The sequence below is a fragment of the Herpailurus yagouaroundi genome, unplaced genomic scaffold (genome assembly GCF_014898765.1).
Source record: "Herpailurus yagouaroundi ecotype Mexico unplaced genomic scaffold, PumYag 67556, whole genome shotgun sequence".
Classification (NCBI taxonomy): domain Eukaryota; kingdom Metazoa; phylum Chordata; class Mammalia; order Carnivora; family Felidae; genus Herpailurus; species Herpailurus yagouaroundi.
The window spans coordinates 675,863-684,111 of record NW_024420362.1 but is presented as its reverse complement, the minus strand read 5'-3'; positions in this window follow the sequence as shown (position 1 = coordinate 684,111).

The window sequence follows — 8,249 nt, the reverse complement described above, 5'->3', positions numbered from 1 at the left end:
AACAGAAAGACAAATAAGGAAACTGATCCCATTCACAATTGCACCAAGAAGCATAAAATACCTAGGAATAAATCTAACCAAAGATGTAAAGGATCTGTATGCTGAAAACTATAGAAAGCTTATGAAGGTAATTGAAGAAGATTTAAAGAAATGGAAAGACATTCCCTGCTCATGGATTGGAAGAATAAATATTGTCAAAATGTCAATACTACCCAAAGCTATCTACACATTCAATGCAATCCCAATCAAAATTGCACCAGCATTCTTCTCGAAACTAGAACAAGCAATCCTAAAATTCATATGGAACCACAAAAAGCCCCGAAGAGCCAAAGTAATTTTGAAGAAGAAGACCAAAGCAGGAGGCATCACAATCCCAGAATTTAGCCTCTACTATAAAGCTGTCATCATCAAGACAGTATGGTATTGGCACAAAAACAGACACATAGACCAATGGAATAGAATAGAAACCCCAGAACTAGACCCACAACGTATGGCCAACTAATTTTGGACAAAGCAGGAAAGAACATCCAGTGGAAAAAAGACAGTCTCTTTAACAAATGGTGCTTGGAGAACTGGACAGCAACATGCAGAAGGTTGAAACTAGACCACTTTCTCACACCATTCACAAAAAATAAACTCAAAATGGGTAAAGAACTTGAATGTGAGAAAGGAAACCATCAAAACCCTAGAGGAGAAAGCAGGAAAAGACCTCTCTGACCTCGGCCGTAGCAATCTCTTATTCGACACATCCCCAAAGGCAAGGGAATTAAAAGCAAAATGAAATGCTGGGACCTTATAAAGATAAAAAGCTTCTGCACAGCAAAGGAAACAACCAACAAAACTAAAAGGCACCAATGGAATGGGAAAAGATATTTGCAAATGACATATTCGACAAAGGGCTAGGATCCAAAGTGTATAAAAAGCTCACCAAATTCCACACCTGAAGAACAAATAACCCAGTGAAGAAATGGGCAGAAAACATGAATAGACACTTCTCTAAAGAAGACATCCGGATGGCCAACAGGCCCATGAAAAGATGTTCAGCGTCGCTCCTTATCAGGGAAATACAAATCAAAACCACACTCAGATATCACCTCACGCCAGTCAGAGTGGCCAAAATGAACAAATCAGGAGACTATAAATGATGGAGAGGATGTGGAGAAACGCGAACCCTCTTGCATTGTTAGTGGGAATGCAAACTTTTGCAGCCGCTCTGGAAAACAGTGTGGAGGTTCCTCAGAAAATTAAAAATAGACCTACCCTATGACCCAGCAGTAGCACTGCTAGGAATTTACCCAAGGGATACTGGGGTACTGATGCATAGGGGCACTTGTACCCCAATGTTTATAGCAGCACTCTCAACAATAGTCAAATTATGGAAAGAGCCTAAATGTCCATCAAATGATGAATGGATAAAGAAATTGTGGTTTATATACACAATGGAGTACTACAGGGCAATGAGAAAGAACAAAATATGGTGCTTTGTAGCAACGTGGATGGAACTGGAGAGTGTGATGCTAAGTGAAATAAGCCATACAGAGAAAGACAGATACCATATGGTTTCACTCTTATGTGGATCCTGAGAAACTTAATAGAAACCCATGGAGGAGAGGAAGGAAAAAAAAAAAAAAGAGGTTAGAGTGGGAGAGAGCCAAAGCATAAGAGACTCTTAAAAACTGAGAACAAACTGAGGGTTGATGGGGTTTGGGAGGGAGGGGAGTGTGGGTGATGGGTATTGAGGAGGGCACCTTTTGGGATGAGCACTGGGTGTTGTATGGAAACCAGTTTGACAATAAATTTCATATATTGAAAAAAAAAAACTTTTATGTTTAAATCCCACTAGAGGATATTCTTCAGATCTTAAGTGCTCTATTTTGTACACACTTGATTTTTTGTCCATACTCTGAATGAAATTGTGCCTTAAACTTGAAAATGGCTCCTAAGTCAGTGTTCACAAATACCAGTGATTTCTGCTTTACCAATGGACTATTAGATTTTGGATTTCCCAAGAATAATTGTTCTTATCATATCTGTAGAAACCATTTAAACTACAGTTGAAGTTACCAAGATAGTAGCATATTTTCTCCCACCTTACAATACTAAAATATTGATTGAATGTGTGGTTTCTTGCCTCATTAACTATTACTTGTAGTTTGAGATTTGTTCTCTGGAAAAAATTATACCTGAGAGTAAGAGAACATATAGAAATTAAGTCCATATCTCTGCTTGTGAGAGAATCTGTAGCAAGTAAAGGCAAGGTGTCTTTTTTGGATAAAGCTTTTTCTTTTAAAGAGTAAATATTAATTCATTTCCAGATTTCCTGCAGCTTTAGTAATTTTATTCACCAGGGACTTGTGATGTTGCTGATAGAGGGTGAGAGTATACTATTGTCTATTAGTCATTCTGTGCATATGTAATTATTGAAATGTTGGTAGTGCTGTGGAGGACAAGGAAGGTGTTGCAGTTCACAAAATCTGGATCAGAATCATGGACCCACCAGTAATAAGCCACAATCTCTTGGTCAAGTAATACTCTTACTGAAGTTCAACTTACCATGTCTAAAGATGACTCTGACTACTTCATCTACCCTCTTCTGGAATTGTTAAAAAAAAGTAATGGCACCATATATTTAGAAGCTCACTAGAATTGGTAAAATGATTTTGAAACAAAAGTATTTTTTGAGACAGGTAATATGCTCACTACATATATGGTACTAAGTCTTCCCATTTCCTCACCTCTATTCCTTTCCAGGAGTTTTCATTAAAACAAGTTGAACTCTTTTGCACATATGATTTACAAGGTGATAATTTAGCAGCAAGAATCTACAGCCATACTGGCTACACTATTTTTTATGTTTGTGATTTTTGTGAAATGAAGTTTATTCCAACAAATAAAACAGGTTGGATGGAGTTATTTTTTAGTGACATAGTAGAGGTTTTGAAAAGAAAGAATAAGAAAGATTGCCAGTTTGAGATGATAGGGATTTTCTGATAAAACACAGGAAGTTAAAAATAAGACAACTGGATGCAAGACACGGTGAGATTGACAAAAGAATGAGCTCAGATAGCAGGCCAAAAGGAAACCATGAAAAGGAGCACTTCAGGAAGTTTGACATAGCCTAATGAAAGTTTTTTTTTGTTGTTGTTGTTTTGTTTTGTTTTGTTTTGTTTTGTTTTGTTTTGTTTTAGTAGAGAGCAAGTGTGGTCTGAGTAGGGGAAACAAGGATAAGCCACTATAGAGTTGAAGACAGGATGTATTATTAATTAGGAAAAGAACAGTATAACCAGAGGTCTCTGAAAGAGAAATAACCAGGCCTGTGATGAGAATTTTGTAGATTAGCTTCTATAACAATGATTATTCTGTTGAAAGAAATACCTAGAATAAATAATGGTTTAAATTCAAGTTCTAAGTTTATAAATTAATCTTATAAAGCACCCCCACGCCACAACTATGATTTTCTTTTCTTAAGTTCCTAAATACTACAGAAGATAGTTAGGTCATAGATGGATCTTTTATAATGAAGAAATCTCAAGGGTTATGTAAATGCCAGTTCTTAGTCAACAACAACAACAAAAAAAGCAGTTTACCTTTAAAAAGACCAATATTAAACTGACTGTTTTCAGTCATCTTATACCATAGAAAAGTGAGGATCTTTAAAACATAATGCTTCATACTTTTGATCAAATATGATTCCCTTTCCTTTATGTACAATAGCCTCTTATACCTAGTAGTGATTACACAGCCTCACTGGCTGCTAGTACCACAAGCTGTATCAGCATCTTCAGTGGCAGCTGGATAAGAAGTTACAATGTTTATCTTTTAAAATTATCTTTCCAGCGACTATCATGTTATGCAGTCTGGAAATACATTCTGATTCAACTCTGAAAAGAAGACAGCTTAAATACTTGACAGCAGTTATATAGTCAAGCCATGCCGTAATTTGTGTTTCAGAAAGCATGTGTGCAAGCTGAATTTTCCTCTACTGCTAGAGTTTTAGGGCCAGATTTTCAAACAAGCATTTGTGTTCATAAAATGGATAATTGCACACACAAATGGGCAATTTTGTATGCAATTATCCATTTTGCATACGCAATTAAATGCTTTTGAGGGTATAACGCATATACATGAAATTGGTAAGCATACCCATTACACTTTCCTTTGAAAATGTGGTCCATATTGCAGGCTTATTGCACAGAAGAAAATTGAGATTCTTCCTGTTTGATAGTGTAATTGCACTCATTACTTTTCCTTACATCATACCTTTTAATCAAGGATCTCAAAATCTGTTAAATTATTAACCCAATCTTCCCAAGAGCACTATTGTCTATGGATGCTAAATATTATGACGATCTCATTTTAGAAATAAAGAAATCAAGACAAAGACGTTTAACTTCTCTATATATTAACCACTTTCCATTTAGGCTTCCTGACAAATAGTTCCCTAGAATCTACTTGCCATCTGCCTGCACAAATGCAAATCTAAAAGAACAGTTTTTGCAAATGGCAAAGCATTTGAGCATAAACACAAAGTTTCTTTCCTTGTCGTCCAACTAAGCCAAAGTTTATTCGCATTTCTGCTCTGACAAAAAGCTTGCACTGTTCCCTTCTTCAAGCATAGATCAGGTAAGACAGCAAGTTTTAATAGGAGGACTTGTTCATTTGGGAAATCCCTATGTCATTGTCAAAATGAGAGAATAAAACATTCACTCACTTCATGGAAATAAATTGTGTCTTTAGGTTTGTAGCATGTTTCTCAGAAATCTGATGAAAGAGGTTTATTTGACTGATAACAGCCTGAAGTTTATGGTTACACATGTGGCTTTCTCACAAAGCTGAAACAGGATTCTTTGTGGTTTTGATAACGGGGAAATAAGACAGACACTTTTGAGTATTTGCTGTTGTTGTTGTTGTTGTTACAGTTAACTTATGTGCCCTTTCCTATTCCTACTTGACTTGCTACCTGTCTACCATGTCATTGTGCAGTCTGTGCTGACAGAATTGCAGAGGCAGAAAGCTCAACTTGTTCCAGAGCAGAAAATAATGCAATCCGTACCTGCAAGGAAAAAAAAATTCCAGTAGGCACCTACTACACAGAGATCACAATGTGGCAGCAACTTTACCTGAGAACTATAAGTTGCTTATACAAAGACAAATTAAAATATTTTGAGATGACCTTTAATTGAAGTATTACTGGGTAGTAGGAGTACAGTAGGAGTAGTAGTGATAGCAGCAGTAATAGTGGTATAGTAGTAATAGTAGCAGCATAACAGGAATAACAGAAATTATAGCAGTAGAAGTAGGAGCAATACTGCTAATAATAGAAACAGAAATACCTAACGTGTTTGTGACTACTTACCATGTACCAAGCACTATGATAGGTACTTTATTTTTTTTAACTTTATCCATTTATTTTAGGAGAGAGAAAGAGAGCACATGGGAGGGACAGAGAGACACAGGGAGAGAAAAAGAATACCGAACAGGCTCTGCACAGTCAGTGCAGAGCCCAACATGGGACTTGAACTCATGAACCATGAGATCATGACCTGAGCCAAAGCCAAGAGTCAGATGCTCAACCAACTGAGCCACCCAGGCATCCCGGATTTTTATTTAAAGTCCAGTTAGTTAACATACAGAATAATATTAGTTTCAAGTGTACAATATAGTGATTCAACATTTCCATACAACATTCGGTGTTCATCACAAGAGCACTCCTTAACCCCCATGACCAATTTAACCCATCCCCCAACCTACTTCCCCTCTGGTAACCATCAGTTTGTTCTCTACAGTTAAGAGTCTGTTTCTTGGATTGTCTTTTTTTTCTCTTGTCCCTATGCTTATTTGTTTTGTTTCTTATATTCCACATATGAGTGAAATCAAATGGTATTTGTCTTTCTCTGACTGATTTATTTCAGTTAGCATAAGATGTTCTAGCTCCATCCATGTCATTGCAAATGGCAAGATTTCATTCTTTTTTATGGCTGAGTAATATTCCATTACACACACACACACACACACACACATCTTCTTCGTCCATTCTTCAGGTGATGGACATTTGGGCTGTTTCCATAATTTGGTTATTGTAAATAATGCTGCTACAAACATCAGGGTGCATGTATCTCTTTGAATTAGTATTTCTGTATTTTTGGGTAAATACCTAGTAGTGCAATTGTTGGATCATAGGGTAGTTATCTTTTGAAATTTTTGAGGAAACTTCATACTGTTTTCCAGAATGGCTGCACCAGTTTGTATTCTGAACAACAGTATAAGAAAGTCCCACTATCTCCACATCCTCACCAACACCTGTTTTTTTTTTTTATTTTTTTGTGTGTTGTTGATTTTAGCCATTCTGACAGGTGTGAGGTGGTATACCACTGTAATTTTGATTTCTATTTCCCTGATGAAAAGTTATGTTGAGATTTTTTTCATGGGTCTGTTGGCCATCTGTATGTCTTCTTTGGAAAAAACGCCTATTCATGTCTTCTGCTCATTTTTTAATTGTATTATTTGTTCCTTAGGTGTTGAATTTTATACTTACTTTATATATTTTGGATACTAACCTTTTATCAGATATGTCATTTGGAAATGTCTTCTCCCATTCCATAGGCACCTTTTAGTTTTATTGGCTGTTTCTTTTGCAGTGCAGAAGATTTTTTATTTTGATGTGTTACCAATAATTTATTTTTCCTTTTGTTTCCCTTGCCTTAGGAGACTATCTACAAAGAAGTTACTAAGACCCATGTCAAAGAGGTTATTTCCTATGTTCTCCTCTAGATTTGTAATGATTTCCTTTCTCACATTTAGGTCTTGAATCCATTTTAGATTTATTTTTGTGTATGGTGTAAGAAAGTCCCATTTCATTCTTTTGCATGTTGCTATCCAGTTTCCCAACATCATTTGTTGAAGACACTATTTTTCCCCCCATTGGATAGTGTTTCTTGCTTTATCAAAGATTAATTGACCGTATAGTTGTGGATTCATTTTGTGATTTTCTCTTCTGTTCTATTGACCTATGTGTCTATTTTTGTGCCAGCACCGTGCTGTTTTGATCACTATAGCTTTGTAATATATCTTGAAGTCTGAAATTGTGATGCCTCCAGCTTTGCTTTTGTTTTTCAAGGTTGCTTTGGCTATTTGGGGCCTTTTGTAGTTCCATACAAATTTTAGGATTGTTTGTTCTAGCTCTGTGAAAACTGCTGGTGGTTTTTTGATGGAGATTACATTAAATGTGTAGATGCTTTGGGTAGTATATACAATTTAAGAATATCTGTTCTTCCAATTAATAAGAATAGAATATCTTTCCTATTCTTTGTGTCATCTTCAATTTCTTTCATCAGTGTGTTATAGTTTTCACAGCACAGGTTTTTACATCTTTGGTTTGGTTTATTCCTAGGTATCTTGTGAGTTTTGGTGTAATTGCAAATAGGATTTATTTCTTAATTTCCTTTTCTGCTGCTTCATCATTGGTGTATAGAAATGCAACAGATTTCAGTTGCTTTTGTATCCTGTGACTTTACTGAATTTGTGTATCAGTTCTATCAATTTTTTGTTGGAGTCTTTCAGGTTTTCTAAATAGAGTATCCTGTCATCTGTAATTAGTGAAAGTTTTTCTTTCTTGCTGATTTGGGTGCCATTTATTTATTTATTTATTTATTTTTTGTTTTCTGATTACTGTGGCTAGGGCTTCCAGAACTATGTTAAATAACAGTCGTGAGAGTGTACATTCCTGTCTTGTTCGTGACCCTAGAGGAAAAACTCTCAGTTTTCCCCCATTGAAGATTATATTAGCTGTGACTTTGTCAGCTATGGCCTTTATTATGTCAAGGTATGTTCCCTCTAAACCTACTTTGTTGAGGGTTTTTATCACAAATGGATGTTTTACTTTGTTAAGTGCTATTTAGCAACTATGATAAGTACTTTAAACAAGTTGACTCTTCATGCTGACAGCCTCTGAGAAATGTTTTTTAACCACTTTTACAGATAAGGAAATGGAACGTTAAAAAACGTCTCCGTGGTTATATACCTAGTAAGTAACCAAACTGGGATTAGTCCCAGTGCCTTCATATACTAAATGCTACAGACGTGAAAATGGGTACAATTCCATTTCAGCTATTTTGTTTGTATTGATATGTAGTTGCAGAAAATAACAAGGGGAATTTTTGCAGTTACTTATTTCTCAAAATACCATTCAAAAGGTGCATTTTTTTATTTTTTATGTTGTATTTTTTTATATTTGAGAGAGATAGAGACAG